The sequence below is a fragment of the Cyrtonyx montezumae genome, unplaced genomic scaffold, assembly GCF_038088225.1.
Source record: "Cyrtonyx montezumae isolate F1298 unplaced genomic scaffold, pur_monq_1.0 scaffold_2, whole genome shotgun sequence".
Lineage (NCBI taxonomy): Eukaryota > Metazoa > Chordata > Aves > Galliformes > Odontophoridae > Cyrtonyx > Cyrtonyx montezumae.
The window spans coordinates 11,279,814-11,302,474 of record NW_027071936.1 but is presented as its reverse complement, the minus strand read 5'-3'; the positions used below and the strand labels follow the sequence as shown (position 1 = coordinate 11,302,474).

Below are 22,661 nucleotides of genomic sequence, written 5' to 3'. Positions count from 1 at the left end.
GAGATCAACTGTAAAACAACGCTAGAATATTGTCTCTCAAGCTCCCTTTTTTCTTGTAAAGAATATGGCAGGCTGACAAAGAACTGAGCTCGCATGTAGATTGCTCCAGAAGCAGTGCCTCCTACTTTTTCCATGGAAACTACAGCAGGCACAAAGAACACAATAAGAATGTTTAATAAAGCAAATTCTTAGTTTCAAAATTGTATTTTTCAACAGTCACCACCAGTAGCTATGAATTTTTACAGCAATGCATGCCTTGCTTGTAAAAATCTGCACCAGTGGAGGTGTCCCACTGTTTCATGGCTGCTATGACAGCATCCTTGTTAGGGAAACATTGCCCATGCAGTTCATCGTTCCTCAGCCTTAACAGATGGAAATCTGAAAATACCAAATCTGAACATTACAATGGATGTGGTGGGACAGTCCAGACAAGATTAACAATGTTCTTCACAGTCTTCAAACTGGTATGTAGCCTGGCATTGTTGTGAACAACGCAAGAAGTTGTTTTCTTCTCTGGTCTGACTGTGGAAGTTTGACCCTTCAATTTAGTCAGTTTCACCAATGTTGCAGTCTGAGTTGATGGTTTGTCTGGGTTTCAGGAAATGCAGAAGGATCACTCCTTTCCTATCACAAAAGACAGTGTGCATCACTGTGCCTGCTGAGATCTGTCTTGAATTTTTTCTTTGATGGGGAATTCACGTCACCACTCCATGAACAGTTATTTTGACTCTGAGTTGTAGTAGTGACACCACATCTTGTCACCGATAATGATGTGATTCAGAACACTGTCACCTTCAGCCTTGTATTGATTCAAATTGTAATATTTCAATACTGCAATATTTCAATACTGCCTTCTGAGCAAAGATTTTCCTAGGAGGCAGTCCCACGATATTTCCCTCAGTCTCCTCTACCAAGATATTTCAGCAGATACCACATTCTCCTTTGGCTTCCTACACTCTCCCTATCACCTGGTGCCTTTGCATCAGAGGTGCATTGCTCCCACCTGTGCTCAAGGTGCAGTGTAGGAGTAGCCTTTTTTTTCCCTCTCCAAAGGAAGGAAAATGGTTTGGTGCAGTGTTGGTTCTACAGCTGATGGATTGTTCTCAATGGTATGTAATGTATGGTTAGAAATATCTTGATGTTTTGTAAGTCTGTGTGGTGTGAATAGCTATTTTGTGTCGAGGATTCCTGTGTTTTTTTCATTGTTGCTTTACTATATTCCTGTATAATTTGAGATTACTTTTCAAACTCTTGATGTTGCCAGCCTTTGTTTCTTTTGGTGGGCAGTGTATTAAAAAAGGTGAAGTAGTGAAGTTTTACAAAAAGTGAAAATGGTCTGCTCAAGTTTCAACATCTGTTGCCATCCAGAGGTTAGGAATGTTTGGAGTTAATGTATTTTGGATAATTTTATTGCTGATTTTTAAGTGCTTTTGAACTTTTGAAATAAGATACAAGGAAATCTTTCTGGATGACAAAAAAAGGAAAGGGATAATATTCTGTGTGTCATATGCTGGTAATCTTCTGCTTAAACATGAAAATTGGGATGAATACGTGATGAGAATAGATCTGATTTTCAGTGCTTGTTAAGATATGATGTCCTTACGGATTCTTGGTTTTTGATTGAAAAGAAGAGAAAAAGGGCTGTATGGGCTAAAAGTAGTACTTATAGAACGCTGAATTTGGAGTGGGTTTTCTCTAAAGCCTTGGAAGATAAAGCTGCCTTTCTCATGTGTTGGAAGTAGAAGAACATTTCCATTGGTAGTAATTTCATGAGTTTATACAAATAGTTTTTAGCATCTGACTTGCCATCAGAAACACCTATATGTACTGTTTAATTAGGAGTACAGGGCCATTGAGGAGAGAATATCAGTTAGCCAACAGAATAGTGGTTTCCATGTTTACTTGGTATGTTTCTTTTTGTGCAGGCAAATAGAAATACCCATATGTTTTTCATATGTTAATTCTGGCCTTTATCACATTACAAACATCTGACTGTTACTCAATTTCATGCAGTTAGAAAGAACTAAGCAAAAAGTACAATAATTTCATGCTTTGTACAGTATAAACAAAAAACCCTAGAACTTTCCAGGCAAGGGAATAGAGTGTGTCAAATTAATCTATAAAAGTCAAACAAAAGAACTTTGCTTGGAAAATAAATGTAGAATGGTTTTAATTAACATTTTGCTTCAGGTCATGCCATATGCTTTCAATTAGGTCTTTGGTGTAAGGAGGGCTGTTATTTCACAGACGTCTTTACTCCTTTAAAGGAAAAGCCTTGGTAACTTACCAGAGGTGCTGTCTTTAGAATGGAGGAGTATGAATTTTAATGAGAAAAGTCAGGATGAAGCAAATTAAGAATCTTTTTTTTTTTTAATTGTTCATTTTAATTTCAGTTCGGCCCTCTTTTGTTTCTTCAGAATATACTAGCTGTTGCAAAACTCAGGCATAATTTCCCTCTGTGCTTTAATCACTGCTTTTCTTTAAATGTTACTGTATCTATTTCATAGGTTTGTTTGCATTGTTTTGCTGGAATAGAAATAAGTTTTTGTGTATGAATGTGTTTCAGTATATGTCTGAAAGTTAAAGCTTAGGTTTTTAGAGTTTGCAGTTATGTAGTTCCTTTTTCAGTAGAATAATTTTATTTAAGAAAGAAGTTAATAATTTCTTCCTTCTGTGTGTGCATGCACACACTGCAATCCATCCCTTTGTCTCTGTTAGCTCTGGATACAGCAGACTACTGTTTTAAGCAGGAAGAGGGTGGCTGGGGCCTGTCCAACAGCTCCATCAAAATTTATCCTTGGGTCCAACTTACAGTCTACTTCTGCTGCAAACAGAGAGCAAGCAAGAATTATGAGCTGGTATGCATTCATATCTATATATGATGTAGAAACCTTACTCACTAATATTTCTAATGTCTTCCTCTTGTGATTTTGCAAGCATCTTAACAAAGATAACCCTTGCTGTTAATCTGTAGGCATCACCATTCCTTTCTTTAAGTAATGTGGTTTTGGGGAGAAAATGACACCTAAACCAGAGGAAAGCTGCATGAATCACCAGGTTGCTCCTGCAGAAAGTATAGGCTTATCTATAATTGCTCTTGCATGCACTACAACAGAAAGGAAGCTGTCCTATTGGATTTGTATTTAGAAGACATTATGAAAGAGTATATTTAACGATTTGATTCTTGGAGAGCAAAGTGAACCAGAATTGGGGATGCATATCATTTTGCAGAACTAGGAATTTGAGTTGCAAGGTCATTATGTTTTAGATGACAGTTATAACTTCTGCTGCTAATGGTATATTTGCCTGCTTGGCTGAGCGCAGTAACCCTCAATGACAAATAGTGTAACTATATCCAGAATTCTGTAGGTAACGTAGAAGCCTTTTCAAGGGCTCTGCATTGTGAAGTATCTTTCAGAATTATAATTATTTTTATTGAGGCCTATTGTACGGAAAACTACATGCAGTTTGTTAAAAATAACTTAGGAGTAGAGAATAAGATATTCTGAGTGTTGGATTCAATGTGCAGATTTGCTACAATAATCCTGTGTGGCCTGGGATAAATCAGTTTATTTGTCTCCAGTCCTGAGCTCCCAAACAGGAATAAGGTATTAAACTATATGAAATATAGTAGCATATACTAGACATGATCTTATGACTGAGCTTTCTGAATGTGTGTCAATGGGTTTTGAGTTGTGTACAGTACTTACATAATGTTGTGCTTTCTGTAGCGTAGACTTTTTTTTGCCTTAACTGGACAACACTAATGGAATGATATTATAAACTATGGACTAGTGGCAATGTGTTGCTTTTTTTAATTTTTATTTATTTATGTATTTTGCATAATGCTATTTAGCTTGCAAATTCAACCTTTGAAAAATGAGGAATTCAAGATCCAGATGTTTGCATCAGTCACACTCTGAGATGGATGTATTATAGAAAAATATTGTGTGGTACTCTAATCAATATCATAATGTAAATGCTGAGGAAGTGGTATCAGGACATGGATAACTGTAAAACATACTATTTTCTTGCTTTTGGCTTAACCTTGGAGCAGCAGAAATTGTTTTAGCAATTGCAGCTCGACTTTTCTGAAGAGTCAAATACAAGTTCCTCTAGTTAGGATCTTAAGTAGGTGTGTTAGCTATGCTAGATAAATAACTGTGGTTGTACCTAGCAGAGTTTCATATTTAAGGGGGAAGCAGGCATTGCAGGTGATAGGCTGAGTCTGTGGAGATGGTCAAAAGTGGATTCCACTTCTCCATCATCTCCATGCTCTCAAGTGTGGCATGCTTCAGCTGCTGACCCAGGCATGGCGTGAGTCCAGCTCTTTACCTTAATTAGGTCTGGCTTTTTCATCTGAGATGCTGCCAGCATATTTCTGTGGAATGCATGCGGCAGGGGAAATCATTGTTTGCAAGGAGACTTGCAAAGGGCAAGTAGGAGACACCATTTATGGAGATGAATGATGTGCCTAAAAATTGCCCATGTATAATGAAAATAACATTGGATCTCCTCAGGCGAAGGTCAGAGGAAGCTTTTAAGACTGAAAGACTTAGGGCTTGCTAATTTTCCATAGTAAGAGGAAAATAAAAAATCATCTCAATAGTTTCAATAAAACAAAACATAGTTTAAAATGCTTTTGTTTGAGCTTTGATCCTAGGTATAAATTTTGCTAAATACTCCAACCAGGGAAAGCAGAGGTTTGGTTTTAGTGAAAAATATATACAGAAACACAATGTTAGCTCTTGTATCTGGATCAACCCGATTGTTAGAGCTTGGTGTATACTAATAAACATCATGAGAATTCACACAGTGAAATTTACAAACCAATATAGTCATGTCAGAGCAGTGGATTCTTTTAAGCTACTGTCTAAGTGTGTGTGCATTACTAGTGACTTTGAACAGGAGCTGGTGATGCCTACGTACTAGTTGTGAGTTCCTTGATAAAGCTTGTTGCCTTGTGGATTTTCATCAGCCATGTTTATTGTACTTACACAACAATAGATGGAATGACTGCTTCTGTTGCTCCAGAAGTGCTTAGCAGTTTACAGGCATTTGTTACTTAGCTTGGGTCTTACTTATTTTTTGCTAGCCAGCTATAGAATGCTGCACTTAATTGCAGATGACACTAGCATCAAATCAATTCATGGACAATATTTTATATATGGCTATTAGAAAACTCAGTGGATTTTTGATGTCATATCTAGAGGCCAAGACAAAGCGTATTGAATTAATCCCAAGAGTGAAGATGTCTAATAACACCACGCAGTCATGATTTTGAATCTCGTGTATTTTTTGCTTCTACTCTATATGCCCCTTCCAATCCATTTTATGCTCAAGTTAGCTGGTTTGTCTGTACTGTATGTGATAATTAGGTATGCAGAGCATTGGTGGATTAAATAGGCTTCTCTAGACAGGCTTGATACCTTTTTGTCAATGTGTCTATAAAAAAGGAAGAGTTAAGTTCCCTTTAGCTTTTTTGTTATGAAGCTCTTGAAGGGTGATAATTGCATTTGGGTCTTCTGTGTTTAAAATGTCTGAAAAATGGGATGTGCGAGGCAGAAGGATGAGGTTAACCATGGAATATTAGATTCATGCTCAAATTGCAGGGTCCCCTGCAAGTCTAAAATAGAGCTGCCAACAGGATGCATTTCTGCTGTATTACGATAACCTTGGGGTCCAGTCTTAAAGGGATGTAGGCTTCAGAGCCTAACTCACTGCAAAGAAATCAGATCAGGCTCATCACTGAGGACACATACTCAAGAACGAGCCAAGGGGCGTAATGGCAAGCACAGCATGACCCAAACAAGCTGCAGTCCCACCAGTGGGAGAGCCTTGGCCTGCAGAGAAGCTAATCCCCAGAGATGCTGGCATTGTATAAAACACTTGGAACCAAACTCAGTGCAGAGAATCTGCATGGCTCTAATTGAAACAGCCTTTTGTTGTAATGAAAAGAGAGGAACAGAAGGGATGGCTAATGATGAACCCTTTCCTTTCATTTAGAGCCCACTATTGACTTGCTAATATTATACAAAGAACATTCCGCACTCAAATGGACTGTGGTCCATCTGAAGTTTAGTCAAACATTAAAGAAAATGATGCAACTCCATGCTAGGAGCCTCTCCAAACCTCTGCTATTTCATTTGTTTATTAGTAAGGCATGCAACTTTTCAGTTTCTACATTTGCTTTTCTCAAATATTCTTGACAAGCTTTTGTGTAGAGCATTTGTAATTAAATGAGTGGTTTACTTAATATCCTTAAATCATCGAATTGGATATCTTTGATACGTAATAATTTTCACATTTGTTAATGCCACAGATCTTCAGCTTTCATAATTGCTTCCAGGCTCTTCAGAAATACATATATGATGGACTCTTCCATTTCATGCATTACTATATCCTTTATCGTGAGTTGTAATCCACAGTTTTCTTTCTAGGCTCTTGCTTCTATCATTCTAAATAGTGTTTGATCTCAAGTTTCATGATTATGTAAATTAACTGAAGAGTACACAACTAAACTTTGACCTTATGAAGGCGTTCAGAATCAGAATTGTTTACAAAGGATAACTTTTGGGTTTGCAAACAATTAGGGAATGATGTAATTTTTTCTCCTTTGAGTTGCCTATAAGCGTTTGTGTTCATCTGTTTGCTTCTATGCATTTAAGAAACAAGCATTCCTGTTTGATGAGAAAAAAACATTAGCTGCATTAGAAACACTTAAAATCTGTTCCAAACTTCTCTTTTGATGCTGCAATAGCACTTAGTTTTCTTGCATAACAAAAACCGCAGGTCTAGCTAACTGGAATTGAGGGACAGACTGAACTGCTCCTTCTCTCTACCAGTTACTTCAGCATGTACAGTTTAACTGAAAGGACTGGGGGCTCCAAATGAACTTCCCATCAAGTACTTGCTTTTTCAGAAGTTCTTTAGGTCTTCAAAAAAAATAATTTAAAAAAAAAAAAGATTGATGCTTTAGCTTTTTTGAATGCTGTGTGCATATAAAAAGTAGCCAAGCCTGAAGTCACTTCTGGTCATGCTTTGTTTGTGTACAAACTGGTCCCTGCAGACAAATGTACATAAATAAACTACTTTAAGAACCCTGTGTCTGTTTTACCCAGGCTCCCATCTTCAGTGATTTTCCAGAGTTTTGCTGACTTTTTTCAGCTTCTCTGTACCTCCTGAGGATACCAAACTAGAGATCACAGGGCTGCAGCAGTAAAATTTGGAGATAATAAGCCAAATTTGGTGAGGAGCTTTACCTGGAGCAAGCCCGAGGCAGTTACAGCCCTAACAAAACCTTGCCATGAAGGAATGGGAAAAGTACAGGTGGGAAGATGAAAATCTTTGCTAATGCCCCAACCCCAACTGCTGAAGCAAGGTACCATGCTGTTTTATTTTCTGGAGGCACTGAATGAAAGTGCTTGGGAGTATATGCAACTTCACACCAAGTTCTTGTTCTGTAAGAATATTGAAAGCTATTGTGTTTTTTTTCCTACGGCTTAGTTACTTTAAAACCTGATGATGTTCTTCCTCAAGTCCATCCCTAGAGACAGTCAGTCCTTGTGTGATAATAGTGATATATGCATACAATACCGTTTAGGATTTGGATACCTGCTAAATTTTTTGTTGTCTTGGATCCAGCATGGCTATAAGCTGTCCTTATGCTAATTACATGCATTTAAAATGTATTTCATGTGCTTAACAAGTGTGACCTGAAAGACAGTCTTGTCTTATGGTTTTAGTGTTTTTCTTCCATTTTGGTTTGTTTGTAGAGAGAGAAAGGGGAGTAAGCTAGGATAGGATATTTTCTTGAGGCATTCTTCAATATCACTGCAAATGTCACTTATACAATTGTCCACATAACAATTCATCATTATACCAAGTAACATTGATGTGAGAAATCATTCAAATTCAAAAATTATGGTATAAACAAGTGGGAATACAAAATTATTCCAAACTCAGTTATTTCATGTTTCACTGTTTTTCAGTGTCATGTTTCCTGTATGATTGAGTCTGGTTTTTAAATGTTTTTAGCAGATCTTTTGAAAGTCGGTCAGGACACTTCACAGAGATTACAGAACTGCAAATAAACTTCTAAAGAAACGTCAAAACAGAATTCATGTAGAATGCCCTTATTCAGATATTGCAGACTATTCCTGTTATCAGTTCCATCTAAGTAAAAAGTTTATGCCATGACTCTTGAAATTTTTAGTTAGGAAAGTATCAGCTTAAATCTTTTTCCACTTTCTGCGTGCAGAAACTTTCTCTTCATGCATTATTTTTCTAGCTAGCTTTTGTGGCTTATTTTGGACTCATGTCAAATGTGTACTACACAAAGATAAATGATTTGCCAGAGCCTTGGATGGAGCTGAAGAATCTGTTCTTGCTTCCTAATGAGAACAAAAAAAAAAAGAAGAAACTGTATAATTGTCGCCTGGCATTGTTGCTCTTATACTGTTTCTGAGATTATACAGTTTCATGTATGAAACTTGCACCTCAAATGCTGTATACCATTTATATATCCTGAAACTAAGCCCTCAAACAGTCTGTATAGACGAGAAAGCAGGGAATAAAAAACAGGCAGAAGTAAGAAGAAGGCTGTAGTAAATTTCTTACTACCTCAGTATGCGTGTAGTCTGTGCAGCTCGCTCACAATTTCCTGATGCCTTCTGATCTGCAGTTAAGGTCTATACAGCTTAGATACAGTATGTTTGCCATGTATCCAAGAATGCAAGGTGTTGGCATCATTGTGGGTCCTCTTGACCACAACATGAGGTACTCAATTATGTGCTTTCTCTTTCAAGCTTCCTTGATTCAGGGGTTCTCATGATAGCTGCGGGTTTGTGTGTTTTTGATTGTTTGTTTTTAGTAAGCATAAAGCTTATCTCTGCTTTCCACTTGAGTTTGGGTTTCAGTGTCTAAGATGCAGACTGTGAGGAGAACAAGTTAAGCAGCTGTCAGCCAGGAATGTAATGGGCATAACCCATCTTGTCTCATGGCAGAGTCAACCCTGGCAACTTCTGGAGGCCCTTTTTAATCCTATGATTCTTCTGAGGGCTAGGCTTTATGAAATGATAGATATTTTTCCAATACGTCACAAGTTGAATGCTGGGTCTTATTGATTTGCACTTCTGGAGTATTTTGGGGCATTGAGTCTTCCAGGAAAATGCAGCTACCTCCTTTCTGCCTTGCAAGAGAAAATCTGCAGATGAGGTAGAGTGGGAGGGCCCCTGCTTGTGCAGACCTTACACTCCAGGCAGCAGGGCAGGAGGAAGTCTGGGCACTCTGTGTTCAGGTATGCTAGATGTCTAAATGTATTTCAAAGGGTCTGAACTCTTCTGTTGGAAATAACTGTTAGTAAACCATCAGTTTAGTTCTTGCCTGGTTAATACATGACTAATTTAGCTTATCTGAAGTCTTTTTACAGAACGCTGCTTCTCTCTCAACTTTGACTTTTTTTTTTCTCCCAAATAAGGAAGCTTTAACCACAACGTGTGCCTGCCAAACTTCAGGTTTGCAGAGCTGCAAGTATGAGGCAGAATGCTATCTGTTCTTATGAGGCCTTTCTGTTATTTCTGTAATCCTCAGCCAGCCAAGAACCCCTCATTTATCCTCCTGCTGTGTAAACAAAAGTCAGATGTGATCTTGGTTCCAACTCAGCTAGAAGTTGAAGCATCTTAATGTATAAACTTAACATGTAAATAGACTAATTTTCTGGACATCTAGTAAAAAAAAAAAAATAGTATTAGCATACTCAACTCTGAAACACCTGAAGAAATACTGTGTTTTCAGATATATTTTAATTTTGCTTTACAAACAAAAGGCCTAAGAGTTTGGCTTGCGTTGTGTAAGATGCTGAGCAGTGCCTGTGCTGAAGGATTTGACATTTACTTTGAAAATAGATCAAAAGCTGTCTGAGAAGCATGGGGGTTACAAGTAAAAAGAATATGATTTGTATTTATGGACATGAACATTTACTGCTAATTGTAAGCGCCGTATTTGTAAAAGCTGTAATATTTGGCAAGGGGAACACATAGGAAAAGATTTGCCTCTAGTTGGTTTCTATTTTTTGTTGTGGCCTACTCCAAGAGGCATCCTTGTGTTAACTCCTGCCAAGTAACTGGATACTAGGGCAGGTGTATCTAGGTTGCTCCAAAAGTAATGCCTCCTGTTTATTTCCTTGGAAACAATAACAGATACTAAGAGCACAATGACAGTATTTGGTCAAGCAAATTCTCAGCTACAAAACACTATTTTTCAGCATAGTCACCACCATTAGCTATGCATTTCTGTCAGTGCTGCTTGCTCTGCTGGTGAAAATGTGCACCAGCGGAGATGACCCACAGTTTCACAGCTGCTACGATGGTGTGGTTGCTAGGAGAATATTACCCACACAGTCTGTCTTTCATCAGCCTGAACAAATGGAAGTCAGAAGGTGTCAAATCCAAACTATACAGTGGTTGTGGTAGGATAGTACAGCCAAGATTGGCAGTGTGCTCCACATTCTTCAGACTGATGCAGGCACCTGGTATTATCATATAAGCAAGATAAGCGTTCTGAAAACAAGCAAACAAAGAAAAAAACAAAATGCATAACTAGTTTAGAGAGCAGTTGCTACCAAGCTGCTTACATTCAGAACCCATTAGGTAATTCACAGTTCTTGCCTTTAACATGTGAGCCTACCTGATTGGAGCTCTTTTTCTAAATATAAACACACACGAAGAAACAGAAGTATTAGGAAAGAGTCTGTGTTGATAAGGCTGGTGGCTGAGCTATTAGTAAAAAAACAACAAAACAAAAGGCTTTTAAGAGCTGGACTAATTGCATCCATTCCTCAAGCAAAAGGGAACCTGACTGTGAAAATGTGAAGATTGACAAAAATTGGAACGAAATGAATCCAAAATATCAATAAACCTATTAAGAGCCATGTGAGAAACCAATCAATAGGGCAGGCAACAGGGCACAGCTGCTGAACAGTCCACTTAAAACCATCAATTGCCCATGGGGAAAACTCAGCTTGTTGATTTGGGGATGTGGAAGAAACAGATTGAGGGGGGAAAAAAAAAAAAAAGAAACAAACTCTAGATTTATCATTTTCAGAGGAATAATTTGCTGCTTAGAAGAACTTACTCTTCATTCTGGTTTAAGAAAAATATCCGATGCTGATTTAAGAAAGAGATTTCACTTGCACTGATATTAAAGAGATGATGACAATTGGTAAGATAGACTGTAAGCCAAACAGCAAAGCTGTAGTCCTATTCCATTTGACTGTCAAGAAATAAAAAAATCTTCAGTCAAAGACAAAGCAGATCAGCACTCAATGTAGTTGTCATGCAGCCACATTGATGGGTTTTTTGTTTATTTTTTGCTGAAGCACTCAGCAAATTCCCAAGTGTCACAATGCAGAGCTGCTGACTTAATTTAAAACCTTTGTGGAAATATTTGAGTAGAAAAACATACCGGTTGGAGCAGAAGGGAAGTTGTCAAATAGAATTGAAGTTGGTAAAAAAAAACAGACTTTATAGACACAGTGTCCATATGTTTCAAACATACCTCTCTCTATCCTCATAGCTTCTACGAGTGACAAAAACTTTGGTCCAAAGATTCGATGGGATAGAGTGTGCCTTCAGCAAGTTTGTTTATGACAGAAACCTGGGAGGAGAGGCTGAAGGGTATGCTGCTATTCAGTGAGACCTGGGCAGGCTGGAGAGTAGAGTGGGGATTATGAGGTTCAACAAGACTAAGTGTAGAGTTCTGCACGTGGGAAAGACTAAACTGGATGCCTCAGGTTAAGGGCTGCCCTGATGAAGAAGAGGTCTATGGAAATGGACCCTGCATGTTCTGGTGGAGAATAGATTGATCACAAGTCAGCTACGCGCCCATGTATCCAAGGAGGCCAGCTGTGTCCTGGACTGCATCAAAAAGAGTGCAGCCAGCAGGCTGAGGTAGTGATGCTCCTGCTCTACTCTGCCCTGACGAGGTCACATCTGGAGTAGGGTGTCCAGTTCTTGGCACCTGAGTTCATGAAAGACTGGGAATTTATAGAGAGAGTCCAGCAGAGGGCAGTGAAGATGGCTATAGGGGCCTGGAGCATCTCTTATGAGGAAAGCTGTAAGATCTGGGACTGTTAATAATAGGAAGGCTATCTAAGCAAAAAAAAGCATTATTTGACTGTAGTGTGCTTCACAGGTGTCCAACCTTTTGGATTGACTTGGTCACATTTAATTAATAGAAATTGTCTTGGGCCACGTATGCATAGGAAGCATTACTTTTGGAGCATCCTATTTTATTTCCATGGAAACTACAGCAGATAGAGAGCTCAAAACACTACTTAATAGAGCAAATTTTTAGCTACAAAACAGTGTTTTTCAGCATAGTCACCACCATTAGCTATGCATTTTCGCTAGTGATGAACAAGAGTCTTGACGCTATGTTCATAACAATCTGCACTAGCAAAGGTGACCTACTGTCACTGCTGCTGAAACACACCACCCACTACTTCACTGTGCTCGCATCCACTGTTTGTCTCCAGAAACTTTCAGCATGCATCGGTGAAGGTCAGCGGGTGCCATTTTTTCTTCATGGAGGAATTCAGTGGCACACCTTTCCTTCATACACTCTTCCATGTTAGACACCGTTTTCTTAAACTGCCCTTCTGCTGCCACCAGCAACAACATGTAATGGGATATTAGTGGGAGGATTCAATCTCTACTGCTATACCACCAATATCTGCCTCTGATGTTGAGGAACAACGTAATAAAATAGGAGGCATTACTTTCTGAGCTGCTCTTATGAAATATACAATATTGTTAAAATATAAGTAAAAAAAGATTTAATTTAAAATATTTTTCTTAAAACATTTTTTTAAAAGCGAGAGAATAAAAGGAATGTAAAACTAGTGGAATATTTGATCTTATTTTTGTGAAACTTACATACCGGTCTAGTTTGATGGCAGTGGTTTCAATTCAATTGAGGTCTCAAGGTGTTCATTAGAGATTTTTGAGGAAATTTTATTCTTCCCATACTTCATGCTTGTCAGTAATTGTTCAGAATGTGTGTACTGCCAAAAAACAATGACATGAATAAGGTGTGATTGTGAAATGAACAATGTTTTTCTCTGCTAAGATAGAGATTATGAAAGTCCAATAAAGAGAAATGATCAGATTTTTCAGTTGAATGTCTCATAGAAGCAACCCCTCAGTACAAGCTGAGAGTTGAAAGCACTGAGCACAGCCCTGATGAAAAGGACCTGGTGGTACTGATGAATGGCAGACTAGATGTGAGCTAGCAATGTGTTGTCGTGGTTTAGAAAGTCAACCATATCCTGGGCTTCATCAAAAGAAGTGTGGCCAGCAGGCTGAGGGAGGTGATCCTGCCTCTCTACTCTGCGCTGGTGAGGCCTCACCTGGAGCACTGTGTCTAGACGTAGAGTTCTCAGTACAGGAGAGACACAGATCTGTTGAAGTACATCCAGGGGAGGGACTCAAAAATTATCCAAGCGTTAGAACTCCTCCGCTGTGAGGAAAGTCTGAGTGGGCTGGGGCTCTTCAGGCTGGAGATGGATCCAGGTAGACCTGAGAGCAGCCTTTCAGTATCTACAGAGGGGCTGTAAGAAGGACAGGGGCAGATTCTTTAGCAGAGTCCATGGCGATAAGACAAGGGAAAATGGTTTCAAACATAAAGAGAGAATTTAGTTTGGATATAAGGAAGAGGACTTTCACAGTGAGGATTGTGAGGCACTGGAGGAGGTTGCACAGGTGTGTAGTAGAAGCCTCATCCCTGGTGACGTCCGAGGTCAGGATGGAGAGGACTCTGAGCAGCCTGATTGAGCTGTGGTTGTCATTAGAATCACCAGTGCTGGAAAAGACCTCCAAGATCATCCAGTTAAACTGTTCATCTATTACCAGTATTTCTCATTAAACTATGTCTCTCAGTTCAGTGTCTAAATGTCTCTTGAACATCTCCAGAATGTCTGTTCATTGCAGGGGAACTGGATTCTGTGTTCTATTGCCAAATTCCTATATCAAAGTGGAAAGCATGGCTGCATGTTCTTCACTTTTCAGAGCTCGGTGTTCATCCAGTGTATCAAAATGCATGCGATTATTTGCCATTGCTTGAGTCAGCACTACACAGCATCACTCACCCCGTGCCCAGTTTTCGGTCTACTGGTGTTAGTAGCATGCCAGCAGTTTGGGTGTTGCCGAGTGATGGGTTCTTCCTGGGGACTCTTACAGCAAGAGAAGGGGAAGGGACGCATTGCCAGCACCGCTGCGCTGCAGGTTGGGCATGCTTGTGTTAATCCTTAGGCAACTTCAGACATAAAACTTCAGTTAGCTCTAAGCAGCACTTTTTAATTTGTTGTGCATATTACAAATGCAAAAGCTCAGTACTAAGAGTATGCAAGCAGCAATCAGCATCATCTGTCACCATGTTTAATGTTTTGTGGTTCTTGTTTTGTTTTTTAAGCATAGCAGAGTATATTATATTGCTCATTTTTTGTTGTCCCTCTGGTTATTGTTCTTTGTTTATCATTTCTCTAAGGAGAAATTCTCAAGTTCATAGGCCCCTCTCTTATTTCCCCACACTTATAAATTATCACATATTACAGTTGGCAAGAAATCATTTTTCTTAAGCAAAAAGAAAAAAAACAACCAAACAAAAAATCCCCTACAGTTTGCATTTTTGCTTTAAGGCCTGAATTGTGACAGAGATGGAGTTTTCTAATGTTCTGGAACCAGAATCTGGAGAAAGAAGGATTTGGGTCACTTGATGCTCTCAAAATTTTGCAAAAATTCATTTTATTTTAATAAATGTAAAATAGGGTTCATCTCAAAATGAAAAAAAACCTACATTCTGTGAATGGCAAAATAAGGCACTGTCAAAATTCATTCTGAGCACCAAAAATAGATTTTCATTGGAATTGATTAATTTGTTTGGAAAACTTTACTTGATTCAAATGGAGTTTACTAACCTGAGTTAGTAATTCTTTTAAAATTTTCTGATAGCACTTCACATTTAACCAGCAGGGGGGAACTGCGGTTCCCCTTATCTTAAATCTTTGTTCATATTGCTGTGCTTGGTTTAGGGTTGGAGGGTGTGGGGCAAATTGTTTTGTTTTGAGGGATTGACCTTGGTAATAAGACGTCAATAGCTGACAGTTCCAGAGGAATGAGCACTTCAGAGTGCAAATCACACTGAACCTTCAGGTCATACCCCAGCTATGCTTTTATGCCAGAGTTAGCAGCTTTAAAGAAAATGCTTCATCAAACATCTTAGGGTGCTTTTGTTTCACATAACTTCTTTGCTGTTCTTTGCCTAACAGTGCAGAATTTTTCTTTTTTTTTCTAGGACAGCTTTTCTGTAGAGAAAACTAGTGTCTATCTTGTTTTGTCTTTTAAGCTTGGTTTCCAGGGTTCTCTGTTCTGATAAACTTTATTTTCCACAACTCGGAAACTATAAATCCCACAGGACTCTATAACAACATCAGCAAAAGCATAGACTCAATTTCTCATTTTTAAAGTACTGCAGTGCGATCTGTGTGTGAGCTTCAATCCAATTCATTGCTTATTTTAGAGTGTTTTATTTCTCTTTCACCTCCCGCCACACCAATTCCCAGAAATTACCTCTATTCACATGTGGCTCGAACGTTAACAGTATGTGTAAGGCCAATTAAATGCATTTTACGCTGACAGGACACTCGATGTGTCAAGTAGCAGCTTTGGTCGCTCTGATATACAGCCTGCTGGAAAAACTATTAAACATAGTCAGGCTTATCACTATACCAGCAAAGGGAACTATGACGTTTTTGTGACAGAAAGGCAGCACCATGTACTGCAGACTCGCCATTCATCACTCTCTTTAACAGGGATTGAGCTGACATGTTTATCAGATGTAATCTATTCTCAAAAATCGTCTGCCATGCAAAATCCTTGTAATTGTTTTCCTGGTAACAGCTGAATTGTGTCATAATCAGTTAGATTATGACACTGCAGAGAAAGAGGCAAATCAGGGGCGGAGTAACTCAGATAATTCATAGAACTGCTCACGTGAAGCTGGCTGGCTCTAACGTTCTATGTCACTGTGACCTGTGTTTGCTTGGTGAAGACAAAATTAACCTTGAAACAAAAGATCCTGACACGTGTTTGCCACAGAAAACCTGGGGAGAGCCAGAGGCCTTGAAATACAAGATGTCTTAATTTTATATTTAAATCAAGAAGGTATTTGAAGGCAGTGTAGACCACAACAGAATCAGCATCTTCCTGTGCTTGATATGGAATTAGAATGACCAACAAAAACTTTGACTATTGGTGAATGCTTTTCTTGCACCAGCAGTCTTGGACACACTGTCAACTTCTGAATCTTTGTTATAATTCGTTGTATGGGGTAACGGTCATTGCTGCCTGGGACATGTACTGAGGCCCTGCCAGGGCCAGTAAGCACAGCAGGAGGGGTTCAGATGCAAGTAACTCCTAAAAAGTATGCTGTGCAACTTGATGTAGGGCAGTATTATATGGCTTTGTAGGGCAATGGAGTAAATGCAGGATCATGACAGCTTTTTCACAGATAGGTTTGAGTACAAGCTACACAAGTCATCACCTTCAATTTTAATCTTGAATCTTAATGAGAAAGGAAACTTTTGCCATGTGGTACATTATTTTAGGGAGCTTCCAGCCCTTCCTGGGGTTGTACAAAGCGCAAGGGTAACCTAGCTGAAAAGCAGGAAAATAGATTTTCAAGAGTTCAGTTAGTTAAAGCAGTGCAGATATTTGCTGCAAGATATGCAGTAAACTAATTGATAGGCTCTACTATTGTGGGTTCTCTGGTACACCTCTGCTGCAACTTAGACACTAAATGTGAATGAAAAACTCAGATTTATCGTTCAGTGTACTTAATTGAAGAAACTGAAAATTTTATGGGATTGTTCTAGATGTTGTTTGTACTTTAAGAGTGAAAATGTGGAGAAAGTTTCTCTCACGAGGAAAAAATTGTTCTAACACTTCACACAAAGAGGCATAGATTCACCCAGAAGAGGAAAAGCAGAGGATTAATCAATATCTAAATTTAACTTATTTCAGTGTCTCACTGGAGAGCACTGCTGCTGTGTGCGGAGGTGAATATTCTCCCTTGGGGAGGAGACTTGGCTGCCACTTGCACAGGAGCTGGCTCCTCTCTAGACACAGGAGAGGTCCTGGTGCCAGCTACAGAGGTCACTGCTCATTTGCCCTCGGGCTTGAAATGGAAAAAAGAAAACATAGCCAGAGAAGACGGGAAGAAAAATAAAGAAGTACTCAAAGGAGAGGAGTCAGTGTAAGGCCAAAGGCAAAAATGAGTTGTTATGGGAATACTGGAGAGGAAATGGCTAGAAAATGAGAAATCTGAATAATGGGGAAATGGAGTGCACATCCTGGGGCAAGATCAGTGGTCCAGGCAAGCAGGATGTTGACAAGCCATCTTCAAATGAGAGTTCAGAAAGGGCAAAAAGTGGGAAAGAGAAGCAATAGAAGGACAACTATCCATCTGTTGTTCTGCAGTGTGAACACCATTGCTAGAGAAGGAATAAAATAGTTTCTGGGTCTCACAGTACAATATGAAGTCCCTAAGTTGCTCTAGACCAGGCAAAAAAAGTTTCAGCTATATAAACTGTTTTTTGGGGGAGTTTTTTTGTATGCTTGTTTTTGTTTTATTTTGTTTTTAAGCCTAAATGTATGCTTAATATTTCATGAATATTAGTAAGCTTTTGTTGAAAGAGCATGATTGTGCAATGCTGTGTGCTCTTAAAAAGTCATTGACGTGGATTCTGGTACCAAGTTTTGAGATTTCAGGAGAAATGGATTGTTCTAAGGGAGCAAATAATTGAAAAAAAATCAGAAAGGAGAGATGAGAGCGAGTGCAGCAAGACAGATTAATATTGGTATGCTTTAAGGATTCCAGATCTTGATAGTGATGCTTGCTCATCTAAGATTTGCTCACTGTCACTTGTACTTTGAATATGGAGATTAATGGCCTAGCTTCATGTTCTTTCTTGTCTGCCTGTGTCCCTCCTTTGAAGTTATCAGTCTGGGCCCATTCTATAAATGTCAGCACTTTGAACACATTAAGTTTATTAGTGGATATCTTCTTTGGGATGAACTGAACTGTACCTATTCTGTCCACTCCAAAGGGGATCAAGATGACTAGTTCAGGTGTGGGCTTGGCCTGCTGATATCTCTAGAAAGGCTCAAATGACTCAAGTCTCATCCACAGCATATTTGACATTCTGGCCTGAAGCCAAATCAACACATGTAGTTAGCAATACCTGTAGGTACCCAACACCAGTGTATGTGTATAACAACTGTTGGTAGAAAAAGGTGCATCTGGGGAGTAATGTGCATGCTTTTCAGTCAGCTATTACAGTCAGATTATAAGGTCCCTGCCCATGTTATATAAAACTCAAAAGTAAACATCTTCTAGCTGTCACTAGAGGACTACTTTGCACTGAAAGTAAAGCTCTAGAGAGTCTTTAGGTTTGGATGGGGTGCTTTTGAGGGATTTATTTTGTGGTTATTTTTTGTTGTAGGGTTTGTGCGAGTTGATTTTTCCCTGTTCTTAGTGAGGAAAGACTTGTAGATAAAGGAAGTAAATTGATTTACTACTTGTCATTTGGCAGGACTGAGCAACCAGGAAAAAGACAAGGTTTTTTGGATATGCTGTTTGGAACTGGAAATAATGAAATTTAAATGAAGTTCTAGGGGAGGGGGGAGGGAAAATAATTCTGCCAGTTCTGTCACTGGCTGTGCTGTGAACCAGGTCAGGGAACAGAACTCCTTTTAAAGTTAGGTATATGGGGAACGGGATAAATGAAATGGTATGTATGGTTTTTTAAGCCAGACCGTCTGAATCTCCAACCTGATTCATAAAATTGCCACCCAAATAGCTGTGTGATGTTGATAAGTGGTTTTGGGCGACCACTAGGAAAAGGAGTAAGTGGGATAGACAGAAAAAGAGTTTGATATCCCTGACATAAATGGCGGGAATGCATCTCATGGCAAAGCTGCCTGGTGACAGTGGAGACTTAATGCTCTCTTTATGCAGGGTGAAGAAGAAAAGGAAGTGAGTCTTTCTAACTAGGAAACAAGCCCTCTAAAAAGATGTTTGCCATTTGGTGTCCTTAAGACTTAGTTTGATCTCTGGATCCAACAGAATTTTTTAATCCTTTCTCAGTTTGTTTCTGCCTTATGAAGAAATCTACTGATTCATTGTAATTACTAGAACATTGTTTTTTCCCTTCAATTGTCAAGGTGTAGAGGACACTGAAAGTGGGTGAGCACAGTAAATATTTCTATGGGAGGGGCCCAAAACCACAAGAAAGCTCTGAGCCTTCCTCATGAGTACATAGCTGAAATACAGAACTTAAAACATCTGCCTACCAGCCAGATGAGAGTTATTTGTCTTGGATATTCCTGATTTTCTATACGTACATATGCCCAGACTGAACTTGGTCATTGTATTCTCAATTTGGCTCCTACGAAACTTAAATTCTTTAAGGATTGGGCTAGGATCTAACTGCTCACTGGTGCAGAGGAAGAAGCTCTGTCTTTTGAGCTAACCAAAAAAGATGGGGATAAAGTTAGCACGTTGTTGAGACCTAAAAAATACATCCAAGGATCAAAGAATCAAATTATTTGAGCTGAAAGCAAGTTTTCATCTGTCTGGAAAATACATTGTTTCCGGGGATGTGAGCTGGAAGTAAAATGTGCAAGGTCTTTCTACTAAAATGTGGTTGTGAACTTAAGCAGTAAAGCACTGTTCTTTTTTATTTAAAGGTAGCTGCCCTGACTTGAATGAGATTTGCTTGCTAACAGCTAAACCTAGATTTTACTGCCTGTTCAAACTGACTGACGTGATTGATCATGCCAAATTAAGTGTTTTCATGCAATATACTTTGAATATCCAAAACTATCAATTGAGTTCAAGCATCCACAAGAAGTCCTGAGTGAGGATTCTTTATCATCATCTTTCCTTTAAGCATACTCTGGCATTCATTCAAAATTAGCACGAAGATAAATTAGAGAAGATTGGATTATATCTTGTGTGATTTTGTGAGCACGTATCCTCCCTTCTGTAGATGCCCTAGATTAATAATTGATACAAGTGTGAGGAGGGAAGACTGAGTGTTCTGCTTCCCACTTCTCTACTTTGTTCCATTTTTGCATACATGTCAGCATATTTCCTTAGAGTTTATGGACTGCTCTTTTCTGGCGGTGCTTGTTTGCCTATTACCGTGAGTCAACAGATATCTGACATAACATACTGCATTTTCTTCACAAATAGTTACAAGGATGTATTGTGTAGGCTTTCTGGATGTTTCAAGTCTCATGTAAATAATTCTTGTCTATAATTTCTTATGTTTACTAAATGTGTGCGTAAATGCATGTGTTTGAGGCTGCAGTTTAAAAAGTGTGTGTTTGTATGTGTGTGTATATATATAAATGAGAATATATATATTTTCTCCTTGATTTATTTTATTTTATTTTTCCTGGAAGAGGACTGTATTTTCATGTTAAGGCTCTCCTTTGGAAGGAATTGAGAAGAGACTGACTTGCATTTCTTAGAGAAGACCTGACTAAACAATAAATGCTAAAATTGTTGTGCATGTTTCAATGCTTAAAATACTTCAAACAGCAAGTTAACAAGGTGCATGTGCACGTGGATTTTTCAGTTAAATCTGAAAGATCACGTGTACTTTAACAGATCATGTTTTGATGTAATACTTCAATACATGATCTGAGCACAAATTGGAAGGAGCATCTTTCCAAATGAAAAGACTGTTTTAATGTGCCAGTTCATTATTACAGGAGAGTTTGAAATACCCGTTAAGAGTTCATACTTGAGTTACAGTCAGGCAGTGTTTGAGTATGAATTATTTTAGCTAAAATGCAAAACAACACTTTGGAGTGAGGGGGGTGTAATATGTCAAATTTATGTACTTGTGTGTATTCGCATGGCTTTTGGATTTGGAAACATTAGCATTCAACCTGAATGCGGATACAACAAAACAAATGCTGTGTATTTCCCCACCCCTGGGGGACTGTGAATGTTTGCACGTCCTATCATAAATTACGGGTGATCTTTTAAGTCATAATGTTCTAATTCCAATGATGGAGTAAAGAAAAAAAAAAAAAAACAAACACCTGAATATTAGACCTTCCAACCATCAGTTCTAGTCTTTGCTGTTTGAGTTTAGTTGATTTGGTTGTGACAGTAATCTCAGGTTCAGCTAGAGGAGAAGGTTACATATGCTGGTGACAATTTATGCAAGTGATTGCTTGAACACGGTAGCTCAGTGGATATCAAGTTCTTGGGTCTCAGCCATGAGTCTGCAACAAAAACATATGTTAAAGGTAAAGAACAAGATGATCAAAGAGTGTTTGAGAAGCAGTGCATGTGGAAAGGTGGAATTTGATCTAGACACCTAGTAAAAAATGAGAGATCTTATACACAATCACATAATCAAGATTATTATTTATATGAACATTTGAGATTTCTCTTGTATGATTGCAAGAATGACACTGTGTTATTATTGCTCTGTTGCATTTTATAAAAACCATTAGAAATTAAAGCAATACAGGAGAATCAGTTTTGAAAGTATAAATTTTTTAATATCTGAATAAGGCTAGAGAAGGAAAGCTGTTCAGATAGCCTTGTTCACACCAGAAACTGTAATAGACACACTTTGAAGTTCTCTATTGTTGATTTTGGTTGTGGTTGTTTGTTTGTTAGTTTGTTTTTATTAATATTATTTTCAAAATACCTAATGTTCGTATAAAATATTGAGATGAAAATAGAGTTTGCTCTTAGTTGTGGAGATGGGCACTATGTAGATCTATAATGAGGTTTGGTGAAAGATAAGCAATAATTTTGTATTTGTGAAGACTCTTTCATTGCTGCTGCCAGTCAGGAAGGTTAAATCTTCAGCACTCTTCCAGCATTTCTGCATCAGAAAGGCTATGAGTATACACAGATGAGATTGTTGTATCTTATTCTAGCTTACTTAGAAACAGGCAAGTGTTTTGGATGAGTATGTTATATATTGAGGATTGAATGAATTCTGTAGCTCTCAAAAGTATTTTTTCTGATGAAGATATCAACATTCTTAGAAGCTATCAGCTTATATTAGAGGATGCTTCCTCTGTATCTCTCCTATTGCTACACTATACAGTAATAACAGTTCTGATGCGAACAAGATTCTGAAACTTTCCCCCATGTCTCATTTACATACATTTAAGTTCACATTTGCATAGGCTATTTAATGTTTAGGTACAATGGAGTACATTTCCACCACAACTTGTCTTATATTTACCTGCTTTATTCCTGATTGAGTCATATTTCCCCAGAAGACTCTCTCTTAACACAAGGAAACCCTTTCTGTGAGTTCAGTGAAGTTTACTTTGAACTTAGACAAAGAGATGAAGGTCTTGAAGTCTTAATGGAACACTTGAAATGTTTGCCTATCTCAAACATTTGAGCTAAATCTTGTTCCTTTACAAGGACACTCCCTTACTTAGGTCAAGCACTGTACTTTAAGTATTCTTGCTGGATTATATCTCTAGTAAAACATATTCCAGCTGTTGTCTCTTGTTATGGTTACGTGTAGCTCAGTAACATTCTTTTTCCTGTAG

General features: G+C 38.4%; 1 protein-coding gene across 1 annotated transcript in view; it reads left to right on the top strand.

The window, feature by feature from the left end:
- The first annotated feature begins 417 nt into the window (after positions 1–417).
- The window catches only part of TTC29 (tetratricopeptide repeat domain 29), a 245,828-nt gene continuing 223,584 nt past the window's right edge, over positions 418–22,661 (top strand). Inside the window, exon 1 of the mRNA XM_065736041.1 lies at positions 418–464. The gene's annotated coding sequence lies outside the window, so the exon portion shown is untranslated. The remainder of the gene's footprint in view (positions 465–22,661) is intronic.